Below are 25,734 nucleotides of genomic sequence, written 5' to 3' on the forward strand. Positions count from 1 at the left end.
GACTGCCAGAAGGGGTACCCCGTGCCAGAAACAAGCTTAATCCACCGCAACCACGGACCAATCCGGATTCGCCCGGGAAAGACTGACCTCACGCAGCAGAAGAGCATTGTTAAAAATAAAACCCAGTTTACCCAAGAAAAGTCTCCGGTCTGTTCCTGACCACCAACCCTCGCTACAGATACCAAACATGAAATGCTTATCTGTCCTTAATCAAAATGAGCATTTATTAAATGTATTAAGGCAACCAAATGCTATCCTATTGGAGGGGTAGGCCTCACAGTAGTGAACAACAATTGTAAGAGTTTTTAACTAACAGGACATGTAAAACCCAGAGGTATGGGTGTACCATTGTTTAATTACAATGCATCCTATGAGTGTAAACAGTGTTAAGCATACTGGAAATTGTAGGACCAAGAAAAAAGTGGAAATAATGAAAAAAGTTAAAAGTACAAATAGTCCCAGTATGCATGATAATGGTGACTGAAAAGTCAATTGTCTCTCCCATGGGCTGGGACCAGTGGACAGTTATAACTGTAGCAATCCACACCAATATTTCTCATCCTTCAGGGCTCCTGATTTAAACAAACTGTATGTGCCCCATAGGGGCATCCTTCCCTCTTCGCCAAAATAATGCAAAGAGTATGCACCCATGGGAGCCACTGTTGGTCCTCCACATAGCAACACAGAGCACCCAGGGCCACTGTGCCTCACCCTTCTTCCATCTTGTTCTACAGAGGACACAGATGCATCAGATACAGTCATCCATTACCCCACATGCTAACCTTTCTGAATCAGGTTGTTGGTTCCTGGGTTCGAACTTTATCTCACATCCTTTTAAATAAAATAGACCTTGCAGGGAAGGTATCCTGCATCATGGAGCCCTGCCTGGCAACATCTTCTGGACTTGCCCCATTGGTGGATTTTGTGAATAAAAAAGTGACAAGGTTCAAAGGTAAAACCTTTGACCTCTAGTTTTCCTCAACACAGACCAATGTTAAAATGATCCATAGCATAAAAAGAATGGAGGGCCAACCATTCCCAAACAAAATCTGAGTGTATTGCAAAAGACACCCCTGATGCTGTTCTGGAAGAGACCCCAGTGCAGGCCTTCAAGTTAATCACAAACTGTGCAGAGTAAGAGGGGGGTACAGGAGGGCAGATAACAAATACCTCAGGATATAGCAAATACCTCAAGAGTACTAATACCACAATCTGCCTTCTCTAAAATCTCCAGGAAAATTGAAAGAAATTATTGATTGGGCATATGGTACCTATGTAAAGCATGTGAGGCACTTCAAGCACGCATGTCATGTCCCAAGCAACACATGTGTCATGTCATTGACTCTAATCTCTACTCTAAACTGGCCAGCCCTGGTTGATTACCTTTTTTCGGACCATGTTTTTGCTAGCATTACTCCTGCTATTGGGTGCCCCAATGGAAGTGATCCGGCTCTAAAATCATGATGGCAAAACTGGTTTCACCCAAATGTTTGTTTTACTTTCCTGTAAGGCCATGGTAGATGGCACAGAAATTGTTCCAATGGTGTGGAAGTAAAAGGTTATGTGTGGGCTGCAGTATACATGTCCACAACCCACCCATAAATATGCCAACAATTTTTGGCTGTCATAAGCACCACTATGCTCTGATGGGGCTTCAGTCTTAAAGTACTTTGGTAAAAAACAGAATGGTAAAAGGCATCTGACATGTAGGAAACCAATTTCTATATATTAATAAATCACGCTTGAAGTGCACCTTGTGAGCACATGGGGCAGGGTGGCAATATATCGAAGAAAAGTGGTCCAATAAATATTTGAAATAGTTGCCCTCAGAATGACTGAAAGCGTAAACGCTATTTCCATTGTTGGGGGTTAGACTTAATTTTCCATAAACAGGCCAAGGAGTTATTAAATACTTATTTGACACCTGCAATTTAGAAAATACTAGAAAGGAAAAGTTATTTTTCACTTAGTCTTAAAATGTAATTGAATGATGAAATCTGGGTTTTGATACCTGTAATGGGATAGTAACTTTGTAAAAATCAATTTTGTGCTGCATGGGTCAAAATTGGCTTAAACCAGTTCTGTCACTTACCACACCTCAAGTGGGCAATATTCACACCTGGGTAGACCTGCAGAGGCTAATTGCCATGTCTCCGGACCCAGGAAGGCAGCCGTGTTGTAAACAACTGGCCCTTACCAGAAATTAGCCACCTGGGAGGGGTCGAGGGCAGCTGGAAGAACAAATAATAGCCTCAACACCTCTTCTTTTGAGTCAGTGCTCCCAATTTGGGTTGACAGGATCTGCCCCTATTCATTCCCAGAACTTTCTCAATTGTGTGAACCACAGCCACAGCAGGAGAAAGAGCCAGTTCTTCCACCGACAGAGGGCAGCTTAGCTCAAGTAAATAGGGGAGTGGCTAAGGGTCTGCCTGGATCTCCTCCAGAGAAAAGAAAGGGTCAGCCGGACTGAATTTTGTGCTTCTGAGATTTTTTACTGAGAGCGAAGACTAGGTGCTGCAAAATAGGGTGGGCATGGAACAGGAATGTAGACAGGATTGGAGAGGAACGATTCTGTAATTGCTGGACACAATTAGTACCTCATCATTATCTTCAGAGAACATTCCCGGACCTGTGAATATTTTGCATGAAGAAGATGGCCCTTCTGGAAGAAAAAATACATCTGGGTCCTAACTTTTACCTGCAACTGAAACTGCGCTCCAAGGGTCACGAAGCTGAAGTCCTGTTTGCCTGCACTAAGAACACAAACTTTGCAAGGCCCTCTGACACCAATGAGATAAAGTTGATTACAAAGGATCTGGCTGAAAAGAGATTTAGTGCATAAAAGCCTCCATTGAGGACCTACTGCTCCAGGCCTAATTAAAACGAAATTTACAAGCAGCTGGAGAAAAGTGGGACTCAAAACTATTTGTACCTCTTGAAGACCAGGAGAAGATGTTAATGCTTGCCCAGGGACGTCACACCCAAGGCTGGCAGGAAAACCAGGTTGTCCCTCCCAGAGCTTTTTGCTTTACAGTAAAGGGGTTCATCGGAACCTCACAGTGAAGGTGCCAGGTCTCATGAAGCCCTGCCTAGCTACAGCTTCCAGTCTTGCTCCACTGAAGCATTTTGAGAACCAAAAAAGTGACTAATTCCAGAGTTAAAACCTTGTATTGGCATATGCAGATAAACCCATCTCTGCATCAAATCAACTCCAAAAGTTACACAATTCAGATTTCACTCACTCGAGACTTTTAGCTCCAAAATCAACAGCTTTATTGGGAGTTTGATGGTGACTCATCCAACTTTGAGGAACTCCATCAGGAGCAGAGTTGGACCTTGTCCACATGAAGGATTTTGACTTTCACTTCAGAGATTAGGTTTTATGATAAGAACTTTGACTTGGATGACTGGCTTGGTGCATCTCACCTCTGCTCAATTGTGGTTGGCCTGAAATTACACCTAGGAACCAGTCCAACATCTCCCTGGTTCAGCATTTAGGAATTAAAAATTCTATCTTCAGTTCCTCACCATGCAAGCAATTGAATTTACTTTTTCCAAACCTCTGAGCATTCTCTGTCCTTAGTGCTGACAAGACTGCTAAACAAGACGCTTCTCTTGAAGGAGAGTAACCATACTAAGGTAGGCTGGTTAGACCAAGTCTTTCCAAGGTACCCCAAAAGGCCTAGCCAAGGGCACTCACTGTTACACAAACCTCTGTTCATATAGCATTCAGTGCTAGTCTTACGTCTGTGTCAACCTCTCTGCCTAATGGCTTACATCACATCTTCCATAACTTGGGGTGCTTAAAAAAGTGTTGGCAGACAAGTGTGAAGGTATCAAAGTTAAAATCTATCATTATCACATTCTGCCCCTCCACAGAAAAAACAAAGGTGTTTTCAAACATTCTTGACTGCACCAAAATATAAAATTCAAGTTCCCTTTGCCAGATTCTGGGACAAGATTGAATCACTTCCCTTTTCATTTATAGAAAGAAGAATCTTGAACCATTTTCAACTAGACCTAGAAAAAGGAATCACCAGGGACAGCGAAATGACAGAATCTCAAAAGAAGTTTGCATTCCGAAGAAAAAGTAAACAAAACCATGAACCAAATTGGAAAATAAATCCTAGGAGTCTTAATATTTTAGTGCCATGTAGCCATTTACAGCAAGCACTGCTTTAGCAAAACTAAGTTAAACATGTACTGAACAATATAATTATCAATGTGTAGATGTTTATGATGAAATGGATTTTCATCAAGGTATACCAAGTGACAACAGATATTCATCACTATAATACATTATAAAGATATTGTAAATCATAGAGGAAGTCCATGACATCTTGAGGAACGAGGATGAAGGCAAGATTCTTTATAAAGTCATGGAACTCCAAGTTAACTTGCAATATCCTTATTATGTACATCAGTAGATACGTTATTCCGAATAATACATTGTCATGCATACCATGGATGGTCATACCATTACTCTCCTCACACACCCCTTTGTGTATTGCCCTTTCAAATTCATTGCAGACAAGTAAAATAGTATCAGAATGTGTACTTCAAAATTAAACACACCCAAGAGCAATTAGTATTTTTTTTTTAAGTATTAGAAACAGTTTAATGTAAGTTCTTTTTTGACCTTGCATCCTTGGTGTGGTTTCCCCAAACATTTTACTTCCAGGCCTCCTGTTTTCAACTGTTTTTGCTGACTTTGTTTTTGTCGGTTGTAGAAATCTGTGTACATTCCCACTGCTAAAGTGCATTTACTCTGTATCTAAAACATGGTTACATTAGATTATCCACAATTCGCATATTTGATTTACTTATACGTCCCTAGTAAAGTGCATTACATGGTCCCAGGGCAAGGAAATAAAATGCTACTAGAGGGCCGGCAGAACCGATTGTGTCACCCACTTAAGTATCATGTTAAATATGGCTCAAGTCTGCCACTGCAGAGCCTGTGTGCGGTTTTAAATTACCATGTCAACCTTGCAAGTTAACTTACTTGTCAGGCCCAAACTTTCCTTTTTATTACCTATATGTCTCCCCCTCGACAGCTGTTGGCAGGGTGCAATGTATTTAAATAGGTGGACCTGTACTTTTAAGTTTTTCATGGCCTGGTTGTGAAATACACTTAAATTCGTTTTTCACTATTGCAAGGCTTATCTCTCCTATAGGATACCATTGGGAGTGCCTTATTACATTGTATAGGTGTAGTTTCCAACAGGAAAATAAAATTTGGTATCTCTTGATTCACAATTTAAAAACACACCTTGTAGTGAAGTTATGTTTTAAATTGTGGTTCACGCACTGCCACTTTTAGAAAGTTACAAACAACACCACAATTGCCAATACTGACTCACATTCACAAACTCACTAATCTCTGTGATCACACAACTGAATCACTGTGATCAGCATTTATTTAAGCAATTGTTTTGAGTATTTGTTGAATCTATTAAAGATACTGTAACAATATTTAACAAAAATTACTCATATTTGTACATATACAGAACGAAAATTACTGACATGAGCATGACCGAGCATTATCAATACAATCCACACAACACAAAAAACTAATAAAACAATGATGTGAATCACACACAAAATATTAAAAGCAATGTGCCCAGGTCCCGACTTTTGTTGCCCCATAGACCTTAACTTTTTTCAATCTCCATTTGTCGCTCATAATCATATGGGCTAAACAACCTAACTCTGGAGGATCTACTGCTCCAATGACATTTCAACCAATTACATCAACAAGCTTCAAAAGTCATTATTTACAATGCACTTGTTTGATCAAAAACTGTTGTTGTGTTTCAAAACCTTGTCCCTTTGTGAGTTCCCTCATCCAAAAAATCCGCAAATGCAAACCAATTAATCTCATGCACTTCTTAACTGGAAATGAGTCCAACAGTAATGAAAAATGAAAATACGAGATGTTACGGCTGTGAACTTTAGGTGGAATCTCATCCCCGACACCCTGCCATGTTTCCTACATTTCAACATGTCTAACAGCATTCTACCCCCGAAAAACACGTATTACTTACTTCAATTACTCCGCAAGTTTATCAGGCGTAATCTCACAATGGCACCTCCACATTCTGCAGCTGTCCTACTTGGAACAAGTATTTTCCGCACATCCATTTATCAAGGTTCTCAGTTACAATAGGCTGCTCACCAGTGGGGGTGTTCCCTCATCTCAGTACTCATTGTTCTTTTGTACTCAAGTATTCTGGGAACTGCAGTTTCGTGATTTCTCTGCCTGAAGGTGAGTGAGACCTCAATAATTAAAACTCTACAAACAAAGGGATAGTGTAATGGGTGCCTGCTGCAAGTCATGGTGCTTAATTGAATTATCTGGTGAAGGAAACATTCACCAAGCTAATGCAGCAAGGTATTTACAAGCCAATAAAAGGCATTCTGGGAGTAGATTCCACAGTGTTTAAACTGACAGGACAGTCTTGAGATCATGCTAATCCAATGACTCTAGAAATGCCATTAATGGGGATTATACATTTTGCAGCTTTGCCATTTAATTTAGCTCATCGATTGCAGTGTTAAAACAAACAATTAAATGAGTTTCTCTTTGTATCAGCCGCCTTTCAAAATCTCCACCTTGATGATCTGAAATGATTATTGCAAGCACAGTCGAAAGTAATTCATTTTCCAAATGTTGTTGATTAATCCAATAGATCGCCATTGGAGTTGTAAATGCTTTCCACTGTATCCTGGACTTATTTTGATTTATCCTTTGGCAAACATCTTGGTTCGGTATTTCAATATATAGTTTTCCCTAGGGAAAAAATCACCCAATAGACTATACTTTTAGTTTTGCCGTTAGAAAAGATGATATGTTTGCGAATTACGTTTCGGTGTATGAACTCTACCGTCTGACCACAACAAGTACACATTACACATTTGTGGTGTCCTTCCACAGGGGCCAAATTACAAAACAGTCTCAAAGTACATTTAACTGATAGTTGCTGTGTATAAGCAAGGACAACTTGACCCCTTAAGCTCTGGTCTTTTTTTAGCACAAGCAGTGGTCTCTCAAATGACTAATCCAATTTTGCAATCAGGTGCCAATTTTGGGTAATAATCCTTTTGAGATGGTTACTTTTTGTACAAAACGTAGACACAAAAACTAGGCATTCAGATCTTGTTCCATCCCTTTTAATCAAAATTGATTCCCGTGGAATCCGCCAAGCTCTCTTAATTGATTGTTTTCTCAATTTTTGGGCGATGAACGTTCCTTAAGCTTTCCAACCGAATCATTCGCATGCTGAAAACAATCAAGTTTCTCTGAACAATTACATCAATCCTTAAGAATTTTGCAAAGATAAGTTATCATGAAGACTCAGAGGTTATGGTCATATCAGTAATGTTCGTCCTGTATATGTAATATGGGGAGCATTTATGCTCCCAGCCTAGTGAATCTGCATGTTCATTCATTTGAACAGGAACACATTCTGACAGACACTAATCCCTATGTCAATTGTATCAAGACATGGAAAAGGTACATCGATGATGTCCTGGTGGTATGGCGGGGGACAAGTAAGAAGTGCATGGAATTCCTTAATTGGCTGAACAACAGAAATGAGTCCCTTCGCTTCACTATTGAAGTAGGTAGAGACAGGTTGGCGTTTTTGGGTCTCATGATCGTGGCAACCCCAGAGGGCCTACAGTCAGAATTGTACAAAAAGCCATTATCCAAAAATTCCCTTCTTCGTTTTGACAGTCACCACCAGAAAGCACTGCGGGAAAATTTGCCTTACGGGCAGTTCCTCCGAGTTCAGAGGAACTGCTCCAATTCATCATTTTTCAAAACTCACTCGACTGCCCTACAGGAACAATCGGCGTCCCGGAAATATCCACTTAGATTGGTGCGGCGTTCGCTCAAACGTGCAAGAAACAACAACCGTCTTGCACTTCTGGAACCATCTGTTCCCAAGCCCCCTCTACTCACTTTCGTTAACACTTTTGGTACCCTCTCCAACAAAATACAGAAAGTGGTAAACAAACATTGGTCCATTTTAAACTCAGGACATACATCAATTCAGAGGCCTTTATTTTCTTTCAAGAGAGGTCCCAATCTCAGAGATCAAATGGTACACACCAGACCCCGAGAATAGAGACCTAGGGCCCTAGGTTCCCTCTGGGATCTCCCCCCTCTGACGGTCCACCATCCATGTGGGTCTTGCCAATCCTGCCCGCAAATGAAAAAATCCACTGAAATAGACATAGGTACTACGAGACCCTGGATCCAGAAGAGGTTTACGAATTGCAACAGCGATAAGTTAATCTATCTCATCACGTGTCCCTGTGGACTTAAGTATGTAGGGATGACAACTTGCAGAATAAGGATCAGAATATCTGAACATAAGAGTACGATCAGATGCAGGAGGCAGGCCACTAAGTTAACCACTAAGTTAACCAATAATTTTTTAGAGGCACGCCATCCCTCGACTGCCTTTCAGTAGACAGTCATTGAGCAACCTCATATTCCAGCGCATGTGGCAGATGTGTGTAAATATCTCTTATTAAAAGAACAGAAATGGGTTTTCAAATTGGGCATCAGCAGGACAGGCTTAAATGATGATAGATACGAGCTCATTGGGGGTCTTGCTGAGCTGATAAATGACCACAATGTATCCCTAGTATAGCTATATATGGAAGTTTTGCTCCACTGATGAATTATGGGCATTGTATGCTAGACATTACATGAGAAGTGCATAATTCTTTTTCTTCCTTGTTGTTATCCTAGTGGTCCCGTATTAGATTTCAAATGTCATGAGGATTGCCTCCATGAAGATGTAAAACGGTTTTTAACAACTTGTGCTGACACCTAACGTTATTTAGTACTTGTGGAATAGAGGACGCATAAGCTATGTGAGAACCGCTTTTCAATCTAGGCAGTTCTGTTAACTACAGTTCATGAAATAGGCGCGAACACGGGAAGATTGTCATCTTCCCTATAATCGCCTATGTTTTTGGCAGTGGCATGATGTGAGAAACAGCTTTTCAATTAAGGCGTGTTGACAATTACACTGTGTGAACTAGACGCGAACACAGGACTATTTCACTTTTCCCATAATTGCCTATGTTAGTGTTGGTGGCATTTTAGTATTCTGCTTGGGTTGTAACAACACTACGTGAACTATTTTGATGGTAACATTTTTCCTACAGTCGCCGGCGTGATTGTTATGGTTATGACGACACTTCAATTGGGCTAAACATCCGACTTTCAGCCTATAAGACGGTATGAATCAAGCCGACCAAGCATCATTTTCACGTCTGACCAATGAGAATCAGGTCACGAGAACATTTGCCCCAATGGGACACGGTGTTTTAAACGGCAGTTTCTCCCTGCCGCGGTACCTCCCCAGACGGCTTAGACGCCGGCTAAGAAGTACCGACGGACAGGTGAGTGCTGCTTTTTCTATTTTGCTACCGATAACTTCGGACAAGGTCATCTCTGCCCACTACAGCGCACTTCTTTTAACTTAGCGTATGGGACTCCTAGGGCTCTGAGCATCTCGTGTTAGTTTAAACGCAGAGCACACTTTAACGTACATCGCTTTGGGTCTCCTATCCCGACTACATGCTTTGCATGAAGAGGCATTGGAAGGAGAGTCAAGATTAAAGTCGAATTTGTCCACGACTCTTTTTTCCGCGTACTGCTTTAGTCATGATGCATGAGCGCTACTTAGGTAGTTCATACCCGATTTTACATTGAGAGCACATAGCGTTATATTCTGAAACAAGGAGGGGCGTGCCTTCATTGATATGTTTGCTTGCCCCCCTCTTATAGAGCGGTGCTTCACTCTACTCCTGAGCCGCTGCCCGGTGGGGTGAGGTCCTTACCTGTCAGGAGTCCGGTAAGATGTATGCTTTTTACCTCTAGGAATATAATGATATATCCTATGATGAGATAATGTGACACTTTATTGATATGTGTTGGTGTGTATTGGTCTGGAACACAATATGATGGTCCATACTACAATGGCTTCATATTCCTCTGTGTATGTATAAACATGGATAGGTACCTTCGCTTTATACCTTTTTTTCCTGTGTTTGTAGTGGAATACACAACTCCAGTAACAGGAGACGACGTGGACACCTATAAAATCCAGGTGACCTCTTTCCTTGTTTCCCTATGACAACATTTATGATTTATCACATTTATCACTTTCTGCAGTAGCACCAGTTACATAGGTCCTGAAGAAAGCAAGGACATAATGTGTCTTAGAATTGCTGAAACATGTTGACCTCGTACTTCATCTGAACAGTTATGTGTTTAAAACTGTCACTGCCTACTTTTTAACATTGGAAGAGTGAGTAGCAACAGAATAAAATAATTTTCAGTACTTTCTCATCCAATTTTAAATTCACACCCTTTTTCATTTCACACTTTATTGGTACTGCAGCATCAGTCACTCTGTTCCACTACATCCTCACAACAGAGTAGTAAGACCATTGAGAGACCTATCTGAGTGAAAGAGGTCTTTTAACCATCCTGGCCCTCCTCCGCAAAAGTTGGGGGCTCTCTTTCTTGAATGGTCATGAAGGAACCCCAAGTGATGAAGGGCGGTTCCGTGTGGTGACTGATGGGTATCCCCAATTGACCATTCGGTAGGTTTATTCGGAGGGTAGTTATCAGATACAGACACACCAGTGGGGAGTGATAGGTGCCCTGTCCAATTTCTTATATACACACATTTATTGTGGACCCTGTGACACTCGGTGGTAGTTGAGTTAAGTAGGGAATGTGTCATAGCTTGGTCGTTAAATTCCCTTGGGCCCCTAACTGATCGGTGTTATGTTTCATCCTGTATATGTACAAATATCAGCAATTTGTGTTGCATATTATTGCAGTGTTTAATAGATTGAACAAATAATTAAAAAAAATAGTTTAAATAAATAGTGATTACAGTGATTCAGTTATGTGATCACGTAGATAAGTGAGTTTGTGAATGTGAGTCAGTATTGGCAAATGTGGTATTGTTAGTGATGTTGAGTGGCTTAGCCCTACCGATTAACCCCTTGAGCGCTCGAGACGGAACCACTCCGTCACGAGCCACAATCACGCTTAGCTGGTGACGGAGTGGTTCCGTCACAGCGCCCCGCCATCGCTGCCACGATTCTGCGCCTGCGTGGCGGTTTTATTGAGCGGGCGGGGCCGTGACGGAACCACTCCGTCACAAGCACAGCACGCCCTTGGCTCGTGACGGAGTGGTTCCGTCACGAGCATGGCGTCGCCGCGTGGCCCCCCTCCCCCTCCCAGCGCCGCGGTGGAATTACTGCCGCGACCAAGGGGTTAAGGGACCAACCCCTTTGGGTTTGTGCTGCCGCATTACATTTTATGAGTACTTTTCGATTGGGAAAAGATGGGGAAAATACATTTTGTGTCTCTAGACTAACAATTGAAAAACACACCTTATAGTGAAGTTGGGTTCTTTAATTGCAGTTCTGAAATGCCACTTCTAGAAAGTTGCCATTTTCTTACTTAAAGCATTTGGTGCCTTCTTCCTGTCTGTGGAATACACGTATGGGGTGGCTTCCTGCATTCCTTCTAGACAGCCACAGACAAAAGAAGGATAGGTGTGACTGAGTGGCCATCTGCATGTTAATGGGCCATCCTGAGCAGGAAGGGCGGGAGGAGCTGACACTCTTCACCTGAAGGGACTGGGTCCTGTTCCCACACAAAGGGTTATATACCCCCCGGTAGTGAGTTTGGAACAAGGGCAGGAAAGGCAGGGTCTTATGCTCTTCAAAGCATATTCTTTAAGTTTCTTACTTTAAAGGCCAAACTAGCTATAAGCACTGGACCTCTGACACCATGAAGTCAAAACATTTCTGGAACTGAGGATATTCTACCAGGAAGAAGGACTGCTGTGCTGTAGGAGGGATCTCCACTCTGCTGAACTGCTTTGCCGTGTTGCCTGCTGCTTTGTTCCCAGGAGTAAAAAGGACTGGCCCTGCGCTCTACATCCTAGAGCCTAGGTTTCTCCAAGTGCTTGTAGACTTGCCTCCTGTTGCTGAAGGCTCAGGTTTTTCAATGACTTCACATTCATCTTCAACTCAGTAGCTGGACTTTACTTGCTGTAAGCCTTGCTCTGCCAAGTGGTTCCAATCTAGTCCCAGTCCCTTAGGAATGAGTTTAAAGTGCTGAATCTGACAATAAATTGTGCATCAATGCCACTGCCCTGATTGGAGCCAACGCAGCACCTGCCGTGAGATTGGTATTGCCTCATCATTGCCGCTACGAGGACTGGCGCATCACACTAGGAACTTGCGCATTGACTCCAGAATCACTGCCTTGGAACCAACACATTGCCGGCACTGCTTGGAGAAGATCGACACATTGGCCCTCCTGCGTGGAGTAACAGAGTGCATCACAATAAGAACCGCTGCACTTCAAAATCGACCCTTCGTTCCACAGAACTGATGCCTCACCACTACTGCATGGACAAATCTCAACTGCACGTGGAGCATCAACTCATCGCATCCCATATTTCATGCTGCAACAAGAATTATGATGCTTTTTTCGACGGGCTCTGCGTGGGTCCTGTAGCCAGCCTGCGCTCCTGCGTGGGTGGCCTGAACTCTTGACTTTGTTACAGTCCAGTGTGAACAACTATTCTGACACTTATTCTTTAAAAATTCATATCATGAACTTCTACTTATTCGATTTGTATTTGTGATGTTTTGGTCTAGTTTTGTTCAGAATATAATAATCTATTTTCCTATACTGGTGTGGAGCCTTTTTGTGATGTTTTTACTGTGTTTCTGTGTGTTTGAGTGTGTGCACAAACACTTCACACATTGCCTCTTAAGTTAAGCCTGCCTGCTCTGTGCCAAGCAACCAGAAGGTGAGCACAGGTTAAATGTTGCTGTGTATCTGACTTACCCTGACTAGGATTGTGGTTCCTAATTAGACAGGGTGTATACTCTGACAACTAGAAACCCATTTTATAACAGTATGGTTAAAAATGCTGTTGCTGAGATTCCAAACTAACATGCAGCGATTCTATTTTTTCTGTAATTTCCTATAGCGAGGAATAAAATGAACGTTCTCATACACATCTACTTTCTGCTGATTACTTTTTTTAATAAAATGATTTCAGAAAGAAAAGCATGTTCCATTTTCCTTGATTAAATTGTGGCTATAATTAATCTCCGTGACCCACCTTTTCCCTGCCTGATGGGCCTGGGAGTGGGCATTATGATGTCAGAAGTCAGTTGAGCAGCTTCATTATTTCTTTATTACAGGTGACTAGAGATGTCACAAATCACCTGTAATAGATGGGATAATGTACCCCTTGCTGCATATTACAGGAATATTGAAAGTTTTCATATAGTTACTGCTTATCTATATACCGTGTTAAGTTAGCATGAGCTTATTAAATGTTTAAACGCCAGTTTTCCTTTTGCTGCTTCTGCACACGACACATAATTGTTGATTTAGCTTTCAGCCTAGAAGAGCATTGTGATTTACATGAGAATAATATGTTATTGCTCTGATATCAGCTTTGCTTGGTAAAATATGTCTGTACAGTGAGTGCTGAAGCTTCAAGGATAACTCGACACAGAATTGTTTTGAGGGCTGATCTCCGCACCTTCATAGACATAACATAAGTGCAGCTCCTGCCAAATTCTGGCTTTAGGCGCGTTTTATATTGCTTTGCTTAGAGCACACATACACACTTGATGCGGTTCGCATGCAGAGAGCTGGTGGAAGCTGATGTGATCTCTTCACACTAGGATCTTGAAGTATGGGGCCGCCCTGTTAAAACCCAAAGAGACCTTCTTAGATATTAATATAATATGCTAGTTAGGGAGGGTGAGAATTAGGTGTTGTTAACCCTTATTCATTACAGTATTTTAGCATGCTGTCACCTTTTGCTTTCTATGGACTAGTAACTATGCTGATAACTTTGCTCATGATAATATGTTTCCTTGTAATATTTAAGATACTGCGTTTGAGAAGATGGCATTAGTAAATAAATATTTCAAATGTGCACGTGTCCTCATTTACTCCACGTTCTGGTTTGAAATGATTGTATAAAGAAAGAGTGCTCATGTGTTCCACGTGACCTGAGGTATTGTAAGTTAATGTTCTGGTTTGTCTAAGCATTGGGCGTTTGTTATGACCAATGAGACACTGTAGCTAGCTCGGTAAGGGGGTTTTGGGTACTGAGGTGAGTTTTGGTTCACCCTTATTCACTGAGGTTCCAAATCTCTATGCACAGTTCTGTAGGAGAACGGAATCCCTGCTACATGGCGCCCGATCGTTGGTGGTCTTATATCATGACACTCTAGTAGTATATCATTCAAACCTTAACCCCTTCTCTGTCGTTTCCGGAAAACGGTGGTGTCGGACAAAACCTACCTATTTTTGAAATAGGTCTTTTCAAGCTTGAATCTTTCTGAAACGGTTTCCTTGAATTACTACCCAGTTGTGCTACAAAGTTTACTTTGTTTTTCTAAGTACCTGTGCAGTCATGGCCCAGCCTGTGGACATTCCGCAGCATAGTCGCATTGCGGTGCGCAATCATTTGCAGACTTATAATGTTCCCGTTGACGGCTTGGCTGTGATTTTGGTGGTGAGTGCGGAAGCAGCTTACCCATACGAACTCTTTTATTCGTGGGTGACATTTCCGGCTGTGGACGCTAATTCTGGTGTGTTCCACACTTACACTCCCTCAACTCTGCCGAATGAATATACTCCGTACAGGGCACTGGAGGTACCTATTGATCATTGGCAGCATCGCGTTTGGTTTGGTGGCGCCCTACCCCATTCTTTAACCACTCCGAGATTAGGTCCTTTGTCCATTCCAGGCGCTAATTGGCCTGTTCTGGCTGGATTTACTCCTCATCCTCAACACGTTAATTGTACCTTGCGGAGGTTCGTAGACTACATGTAGTTTCTATTGCCGTGATTCGTGCATTAGTGCAATACATAGGTCGTCATCTCCCGGGTGGGCCCCCGGGGGGTCCGGCTCTTCCAGCGGGACAGGGCAATTTGAAGCTCAGTCCTGTGATGGTCAATGCAGTGATGGGTAAGCGTCCCCAGGAGAAGGATGATTTTCCTTTCTGGCTTGCCGAGAAATTTGACCAGCTGGAAGCAGTATTTCCTGATACAACTCCTGGTGATAAACATAGGATCTTAACGATTAGTTTACCAAAGTATTTGGCTCCTGAACTCGTTGACTGTGAGACCTGGGGAAAAACATTTGCGGTGGTCTATGCGAGGTGTTACGGCACTCCGTCTATGGCTGTCCTGCCTACGATCATTAAACGTGTTCAAGATGATCACGGACCGGAGGCAGCGGTTGAATTGGGTATGCGCTTGTGTGGCTCCTTTGATATTGTTTGCGATCTCATTCTTGCTAATGTCAAGGGGGATGCAGTGAACTTTCAGGTGGCTAAGGCTTTGGAGGCGATTCCCGAAGCCGATAAACCCAGGCAGTTAGCAAGGATTATTGTGGCTGCTTATAGAAAAGTGGGTCGCAATAGCAAGGGTCTAAAGCCTTTCTCTGTCAAAGAGAAAGAGCAACCCCAAGGGCAGGCTTCAGAAACGGAAGTTCAGCCCAAGTCCAAGAAACAAAATTGGCCTAAAAAACAGAAACAGGGTAAGCAACAGCAACAACAGCAGACACAAGAGTCTCGCCCTGCGTCTCCGATGCCTGCGCAAACAGAACGTGTTTATGACTTGCGCAATGATTAAATCGCCTGATCGTTTTCAGGTTTCTGATCAACGCTCTCCTCGTTCCTTTCAGGACTCATCGGCCCGAAGACCGGTGGTGGAGGAGGCGGAAGGGGTCGGGGTGGTCAGCAAGGACGTGACCAGCCCCGCCAGACAGACGGTACAGGAAAGCAGGACGGCTTAACGCCGAAGAGACCGCAGTTTGCCAAAAAGAAAGTCGCGGCTTTAACAGCTCACCGATATGCCACAGATAGTGAGAACGCGGCTTCGGAATCTGATATGGGCACTGACTTTGCTGGGCAGCGCGGCGGAGATTACCATTGTGAGAGAGGCCCTGCGTCCACTACTGAAGGTGACAGCGACTGATATTTATGTTGTGATATAAACAGCTGATACACGAGTTGCTCCCCCTGATAGACTCTATGAAATTGTCCTGTTAATTGAAGGTGACATACAGCGTACTATTAAAGGGGTATTTTGGGAAAATCTTTCGTCTTCGTATGACATTTTGCTTTCGGAGGCTGACTGGCCCCCACCTTTTGTGCTCGCAGCTCCGCGAGGGGAGGAGGTAATCCTCCCGAGTTTCGCGAACACTGTCTCAAAAGAGCATGCGCTGCACTTTGCAGAAGAGTGGGCTAAGGCTCTAGCACCGGCTCTGTACCACAACCAATGTGGTTGGAATAAATTGTCCCCATGCCACGAGATTCCTTTACGGTCTCAGCCGCAGCCTCAACCTCAATATCCCATACGACGTGAAGCAAATGCTTCCGTCGCGGCAATCCTTGAACAATTGGAATATCAGGGAGTTATTGAAACATGTGTGTCACCGATGAATAACCCTCTTTTTAGTGTGACCAAGCCAGACGGGTCATATCGTTTGGTATTGGATTACCGGCATTTAAACTCGCATTGCCGTAACTGTGCAGTACAGAATACTCACGGCTCTGCCCTAGTGGATAGTCTTGTGCGTAAGCATTTTAAGACCATGCTTGACATTTCCAACGGTTTTTATGCCCATAGATTGGATAGTCTTAGCTCCCAATGGACCAGCTTTACTTGCGCCGGAGTCCAAAAACGATTTCGGCGTCTCCCAATGGGCTATAAGAATAGTCCTGGGATTTTTACCGCTCGCATTATCTCTCTTTTAGAGAGAATCGATCCAGATGCATGCTCGTATGTGGATGACATATATCTCTAAGACGACGAAATTTGGGAGCATCTGTGTCGAGTAAACAGCATAATTTGTAACTTTGCAGACATGGGTTACAAATTTAACTTTGCGAAATCGCACATTGCAGAGTACACAGTGTTGTTCCTGGGCTATGAGCTCAACAATGAAGGTAGAGGGTTGGCACCTCACTTCCTGGAGAAATGCGCACAGCTGCGCGCTCCGACAGCACTGAAAAAATTACAGTCTTTGCTGGGTTTTTTAAATTTCGGGAGAACTTACATTCCGGAATATGCCCAGCGTATCAAGCCTTTGTATGCTCTGATACAACCAACTTTTTCCAAATCATGCTGGCTGCCTGAGCACTCGGCCATCTTGCAATCCTTGCAGGCTGATCTGCTCGCTTCTAAATTCTTACTGACTCGTGATAACCACACTAACCTGGTGATAAGAATCATTCCTGGGACGGTGGGTTTCATGTACCTCACTTTTAATGAAGGAGACACAGTACCTATTGCTTACAAGTCACACTTGTACACTTCGGCTGAAATGCGGTTTTCCACTGTGGAAAAAATTTTAACGGCTGTGTAGATGGCGATTCTTAAGGAACGTGCTCTGTCACAGGGAAAACGCATGTTGGTTGTTACACCCTGTCCTCATTTGGAGGCAGTTACGAAAGCCAGTGTACCAAATTCTAAAGCTTTGCACCCTCGGTGGATTCAATGGGCTGCTTCCTTGACGTCCACGGATGTCCACGGATGTCACGTTTATTTTTGATGCCTCATTACGGTCGCAGGAGTACTTGCAGTATGAATTCGTTCATCCTGCTCCTCTGGCTATGCGACCTTTGGAGGTCTTCCATTGCATCATTTACACTGATTGTTCGGCGCAGGTTGCGCATGGCTTTAAACACGCCTACGTTTCCGCATGCACCATTGTGGTCGGTGCCATGGTTTGTCTAAGCATTGGGAGTTTGTTATGACCAATGAGACACTGTAGCTAGCTCGGTAAGGGGGTTTTGGGTACTGAGGTGAGTTTTGGGACACCCTTATTCACGGAGGTTCCAAATCTCTATGCACAGTTCTGTAGGAGAACGGAATCCCTGCTACAAAGTCACAGAGGAGGTCTGTGACCATATAGAGCAATAAGACTGAAGACTAAGGGGCAGATTTACAATAACTGGTGCATCCCTGCATATTAGCAGGGATGCGCCAGTTATTTTGTGTGATGTACAAATATCCTTGCGCCTCCATGGATGCGTTGTATTTACAATGCGGCGCACCATGGTGCAAGGATTGACAGATACATCACATATCTTTTGGCATAAAGGTGATGCAGTGCTGGAGTCGTGTCACAAGCACAATGCAACTCCAGCACTGCTCAGGGGCTGCCTATATTTGCTGTGCTGCGTCACTCCTTACGCCTTCTACAAGCAGGCATAAGGTTTCGACGTAGCAAAGTCGTATAAGTGACTCCGTGAAATCTTGTAGATTTCCCTGCGTCACTTTTACAAGGCTTTCTTGCGACAGAACCCCCACCCAGCATGCATTAAAACTGATAAAGGTATAATGTTGCGCAGAGTTTTACAACTTGACACATCTCCCTAGATGCATCATGTTGTAAATATATCACATAGTGGCGCATTGTTTACGCCGCCGCTGCACAACGGTGTTGTAAAGTTGTCGCAAGAGGCTCGTAAATCTGCCCCTAAGTTCCTGTATAGCGTTGTAGAACTTCAAAGTGATCTGCAATATCCTTATAGTATAGAGCATAGAGTACTTTATTACTTATAATAGATGGTCAAACCACCACCTTCACCACAAGCCACTTAAACCCTTGGTGCTTTGCTCATTCATATGAAATTGATAGTACATTTACAAACATGAAGAATACTAAACAAAGCTGTAGTTCAGAATGTGTAGAAACATTCAGAGAAATGCTATATTTCCTACAATTACCCAGTGCCGAAAAATAAACATGTTTCGAGAATATCTCCTTTTCTGCGTATCACTGAAAATCAGAATACAAAGAAGGAATAATCACTATGGTCAGTATTCTGCCTTTCTGCTTGCCCTGGCTCTGACCATAGGCATTGTGATGTCAGAACTCAACTGTAATAAGTTATTGCCGTTGAGTGGCTATGTCATAACTTTATAACAGGTGCTTCATTAGTTGCGTTTAATAGAGAAATTAGATACAGTGATTGCAGAGTATGCCACGTATTGTAAGGGAATTAAAGGCAGGCTGATATAAAGGGATTGCAGTCTACTGTGTATTATAAAACCATATATAATTATGTGAACCTATGTGCCACTTATGAACTCATGTCGTCAAACAAATGGAAAAATCTTATTACAAAAATGTTTTACCTTTTGGTTTTTTCGTATGACTCCGTTCTTTGCTTCCTCCGTTGTTTCACCCCCTCCTTTTTTCCTATCTTTCTCACCCTTCCTTTCCTGTGGGGCTACAAGACCTCTGAAGTGAATATTTAAGTTTGTTTGTCAAAATATATCACATAAACAAATTAAAAAATACGTTAATAAGTAAATGAATTTCTTGAGTTAAGGCATCAATACACAAAACGACCCTCTAAACACTTCCTGTCTACCTCACAGCAGAGTCCCCTTCACATTCCTTGATTTTTTGCCTTACTCCGCTGCAAGAAACAGAGGGTATGGTTGTTGCAGTTTTGCAATGCAAGCACCACTGTATTGTACTGAGAAAGGACAACTGTGAATTGAGCAGATGTGCAGCCTGAGTGCTGTTGTAGAGCTTCTTCCACAGAACGTGCCTTGCAGCAGTGCAATTAAATGCCAATATACAATATACTTATTAGCTCATTTGCAGCAATAATTTAGTTGTGGGATGTTTTAAAGTCAACAGCATACTGGTTATGATAATAAGGCCCCAGAAATGTTAGTGAAAATTTGAAGATAAGGTGGTGTACAAGGAGCAAGGAACACTAATAGCACAGAATTCTGCCTGGTCCTTGCTGACATTGTATTGGCTTTCCTGTGGATCAGCTGCTTTGCGCCTTGTTTTGTGTATTGGACTCGGTTCTGACTTAAGATGTAGAATGGCAACACATATAAAGTGTAGCACATTTCAGGGCCTTTGATGATCAGTAATATATGAGAAACATATTTCAGAAGGTAACTCATTAATATTGGCCAAAATGACCGTAGGAAAAAGATAACATTCCAAAATAAAAGACTCTTTGCAACGGGAAGCCTATCAAAAACTTTTCAATAGAGTACTCATCATTATTGAGCACAAAGTCTGTAAAACAATCACAAAAATATCATAAATTGGAGACTACATCAACCAGAATTTCCTGGGTCACATTGACCTGCGAGCACCCATAAATGCTGCCATGTGAGATTTCAACTTATCCCTCCTTCAAAAAGGCAGTAGGGGCCAGGTGTATCAAAAAAGAAATTTGAGATTCTCAAATAGCAATTTTTTACCAAATCGCTATATGAGAATCACAAAATGCTATGCATGTTAAAAAATCGCAAAATAATTGCGATTCGGTGATAATCGCAATTATCAATTAGCAAATACCGATTCTGTAATTGCGATTTTGTAAAATATGAAATCGCAAATTAACGACTCTGCTCCATAGTAGATCTAGGCAAGCACTTGTATGACTTGCGCTCAAAGGCAAAAGAGAAGGTGGCAAGCAGGCTTGCGGACGTAAAGCAAACTGGTGGAGGACCATCTATACAGCCAGCGTCCACAACCCTTGAGGACTTGGTGAAGTACACCCTACAGCTAGAACCCATCAGTGGCATAGCAGACATTGACAGCTCAGCCACAAACAACACCAGACGAGGTAGGATGCATACTAAATTACCCCAGACCCATTATGAACTAAACACCCCACTTAGAAATGACTCAATGATCAAGTAAGATTGCCACTCCGGTCCACAATTTTGTTACCACCCAGCAATACATCATGGGAGATGCAATTCCACACATAAAATAGTAAAGCAGTGATACAGAGAAACATATCCTCGGTTGAGACACACCAGTTAATGACCAAGATAAGCACAGCTTTTAGGTATACTAACTCAAGTACATTTATTTGAGAAATTGAAAGCAGGACATACAATAAGTAGTTCTCAGGTATTCACAGACAAACCTAGGCCACAGGGTGAAGACACACCAATTGATGAGGCACCTGAGCTACAGGACCAGGTAGGGGAAGAAGAGTCAGACACCACACACGTGCACTAAGACTAGGCAGGTACACTGTGGCTCCACTACAGGAGTTGGAGGTAGGAATGGAAGACAGAGTTCAGAAAGAGGAAGCAACCAGGATTGTAAAACTTTGACCTTTCAAATTAAGATTACGAACAACTACACGTTTAATGGCCTATTAATCTATAGACCACCTAATGCCAAGATGCCTCTGATTGAGCTTTTAAGTCCATTTTTAGAATCAAGCGTGACAGGCCCTGACTATACAATTTTAGGAGATTTTAATCTGCACTTGGAGAAAATTTCTGACCCCAAGGTAGTTTCATTTAAAGATGAAATGGCAAACTTTGATTTGGAACAAAAAGTACACCTAGATACCCATTGCGCTGGCCATACATTAGATGGCATTTTCACCTCATGTCAGAGCCTAAATATAATTGATACGCTCAAGGTCCCATGGTCAGATCACAAGATGGTCTCCTTCTCACTAGAAATTACAGAAGATACGGGGAGACCCGCTGAAACTATAAAGAAAACCACATATCAAGACTGGTCTAAAGTTAATCCCCAGGCTTTTATTGACACTCTCTGCTCCTCATACCCAACTCTCGATGTAGACAGTAACAAGGCCTGCAAACAATTTAATGAGTGGCTGGATGCTGCAGTTCAACTCACAGTCCCACAAAAGAGAGTCACCTTCAAAAGACCCCCTCACAACCATGGTTTTCAGAAGCTTTGAAGGCACAAAAACAGACGTGTAGAAGAGCAGAGAAAAAGTGGAGAACCAACTATGACATCCAGCTAAAATAAGAATATAAAGCAGTTCTAGCCAGCTATAAAAAATTAATAACAATGGAAAAAAGCAAATACTTTGTTCAGAAAATTAACGAGTCAAACAATTCTAGTAAAGCTCTCTTTGCTACTGTAAAAAAACTATCAAAAATTGAAAACAGTAGCCCAGAAGTAATGTCGTCAGACTTTTGCAATACACCAGGTGAATTCTTTGTGAACAAAGTATCATCAGTTTATGACTCCTTTAAAAGCCATAACACAGATATGGCAGATCAGGCTATCTCACACCCAATAAAGTCAGTGGAACAATCAGTCCAACCCATACTGTTCCACTTCACTCCTCCAACAGCAGATCAAATCCAGAAGGAGTTGCTTACCATTAATTCAGGCAGCCCAATGGATCCTTGCCCACCTAAAGTAATGCAAATCTGCTCAGAACAGCTGAGCCTGATACTAGAAACATTATTTGCTCAAATTCTTGTAACTAATACCTTTCCAGATGACTGGAAAAGAATATTGATTAGGCCTCTATTGAAAAAATCAAATCTGGATGGTGAAGAACCAAGCAATTTTAGACCAATAGCTAGGATCCCTTTCGCAGCGAAAATTTTAGAGAAAATTTTAAACAAACAGCTATCCCGCTACCTGATGGATGGTATCTGGCTAGACCATTCTCAGTTCGGTTTTCGTGAAGGACACGGAACGGAAACTGCTTTCATCACAGCTGTGGAAGAACTTAGGAAAGTGCTAGATAATGGAGCGAAGGCCGCCTTGGTGTTACTTGACCTATCGGCGGCCTTCGACACGGTCAGCCACGAGATTCTCCTAACTCGTTTAAAAGCAGCAGAAATACATATTTCAGCATGTACCCTCATTGCTTCCTACTTAGAGAACAGAACCTTCTCAGTAGAGGTAGAAGGAGCAAAATCTAAATCATTTAACTTACCATGCGGGGTCCCGCAGGGGTCCTCGCTGAATCCTACCCTTTTTAACCTGTATGTGGCCCCTCTTGCAGAAATTATAAGGGACTGTGGATTCACCCCAATATCCTACGCTGACGATACCCAAATTGTGGTGTCTATCAGCAAGGAGGTGGAGGATACAGCAGAAAAATTCCAACTATGCATGACACAGGTTAGCCGATGGATGGAAACGAATTGCCTAAAACTTAACGGGGACAAGAGTGAGGTGATGATACTAGGGGGTGACACAAACATCTGGTCCCCCGCCTGGTGGCCCAATGATCTGGGTAGATGGCCAGATTTGTCAGACAAAAGTGAATAATCTGGGCATTACTTTAGACACCAATCTTTCTTTTGACGCCAAAGCCAGCAAGCTGGCATCAACACTCTGGTATATCTTAAAAATGATAAAAAAGATATTGCCTTACCTACCACAGGATTCCCGTAAGACAGTAGTGACAGCTTTAGCTTTGTCAAGACTGGACTACAGGAATGGCTTATATGCCGGAGCTAGGATAAAAATCATAGCCAAATTACAACGCCTGCAGAATTCAGCAGCCAGGCTGGTTCTAGGCATACCCAAGTTTGAGCCAATCAGCCACAAACTAAAAACCCTGCATTGGCTGCCAATTGCAAAAAGGGTGCAATTTAAATCACTGTGCCTGGCCTACAAGGCACTTCAGGGAACAGGATCACAATTCCTGAAGTCACATTTAAAACAATATGAACCAAGCAGACTTCTTAGATCCGGCCAACTGAAGCTCATTAGGGTCCCAAAATTCAGACGAGCTAGTTGGGGTGGAAGAAGCTTTCTGGTACATGCAGCACGAACCTGGAATCAGCTGCCTTTTGCCATAAAAATCAGCCCATCCTTGGAATCCTTTAGAAAGGAAGTAAAAACCTGGTTGTTTTCTGCACAGCTCTAGACACCATTCTCGAGAGTCGAGGGTCTGTCATAGCGCCAAGACGCCTTCGGGCATTCGCGCGCTTAACAAGTTGACAAATCAAATCAAATCAAATTAAATCAAACATCCAAGATGAGCCACAGTCAAGGCCTGAAGAGCAGGCACAGCATCAAACTGATCAGTCTCCTGTGCAGCGTAGCAACAGCAATCATTTAAGACGCAGAACAAGGGCACAACGTGCCACTGGCAAAGGAGAGGAATCCTCTGTCTACTCTGGCTTGGAGGGCACTATGGTGAAGGTGCAGTGGCTACGATTAAAAAGTATGCGATCAATGCAAAGGCAGCTGGTGTCCCTCAAGTAAAACATGACTGACATCAAGGACAGCATCAGGGAACTTAACAACAGTGTGGCAGAGGGTCATAGGGCTAATGCAGACAGTATAAAGGACATGACTGTAGCAATCAAAGAGCTCTGTACCACCATACAGAGGGACCATGCCTCCAGACCCCAGGAAAAGCAACGCCTATTTAGCTTTTTGGATGGGCACACAAAGGCAATTAACCGTCTGTGCAATGCCACAGCTGTCCTGTCTGGACTAATTGTGTTCATGCAGGTGGAAATGGTCCACTGGAGCCAGGATGTTACCAGGACATTGGTGCAGGTCACCACTGCTGTTGAACAGCTACAGGCAGCCAACATAGCTGGCACAGGTATTCTGGGTGCAGGGGACAGCGCGGAGGACTCCAGCAGCAGCAGCATGACTCCACCAGTGGCTGAGCCCAGACAGCAGAGTGTACGGCAAGGAACAGCATCTGAAGCCTCATCAAGGGAGGGCAGTGTGAACATTGACCATTCTAGTGCTGTGTGTGGGCGCATGAAATAGTCTGTGCTGTGACCGAGGCATGCACTTGGGTGAAGTAACCCATGGCTTACAGGGAAACGGGTTAAAATTTGTGTTTGGACTGTATATATATGCCATGTTGAGCAACAAAAGGTACACACAAGTAAGGAGTTGAAGGCTGTGTGCACACATTTTACCTGATGTTAAGGTCAATAAAACACAGTTGTTCAACAGTCATGAGTCGCTTTGTCTCATTTTTACTCACCTAGAAATAGTTGTGTGTTATTTCATCACAGCTCTGTCTGCCATCTGCTGCACCTACACCACCTGCTGCTCTGGGACGTGGACCTGGGTCCTCCTCTTTATCAGACTACGAATCTGTGGGGTCCAATGGTATGCCATTGCTTGTTGCTAGGTTGTGCAGTATGTCACAAGTGGCCACAATTTTGCAACAGATCTCTGGCCTATGCTGCAGTGCTCCTCTACTTTTGTGAAGACAGCGGAACCTACTCTTCAGTAGTCTGAATGTCCGCCCTACAACATTGTGTTTCCTTTCACTCTGAGTAGCAGGATTGAGGTCTGGTGTGAGTATGAAGGAGGGCACAGCATATGTACTGTCACCTACAGGATGAAAGGCATATGGTTAATCACTGTCCTATTTTTCCAGATCTAATGAATCCATTAGAGTGACTAACATGCATTTACCTAGCAGGTATCCTTCCCCAAATTCACCCCAGTGAGACGTGTGTATATTCCACCGTGTCTGAATATGAAGGAACCGTGCGTACTGCCAGGATATTTTGCCACTATGTCAGTTATTATGTGTGAGGCGTGAATATGTGACGTTACTCCGCATGAAATCACTCCGCATACCATCACAACGCAATTTTATGTCCGCAGATACCATGACTCCGATTGTTTTTATATCGATGTAAAGATAACAAAAAATGCATGTAAACATGCAAAAAGTACATTTACAACGCATTTTTTTCAACGTTCGCTTTTTCCACAAAAAAAATGAAATAAATGCTTTTATTTCAATTTATTCACGTATTTTCTGGCACGGGATGATGGCATAAACAGGGGTATTGGGTGGTTAATTATTTTTTTTAAAACTCGCGTACTTGTACGGGATGATTGGAAATACGGGGCT

Source organism: Lissotriton helveticus, chromosome 6 (genome assembly GCF_964261635.1).
Source record: "Lissotriton helveticus chromosome 6, aLisHel1.1, whole genome shotgun sequence".
Lineage (NCBI taxonomy): Eukaryota > Metazoa > Chordata > Amphibia > Caudata > Salamandridae > Lissotriton > Lissotriton helveticus.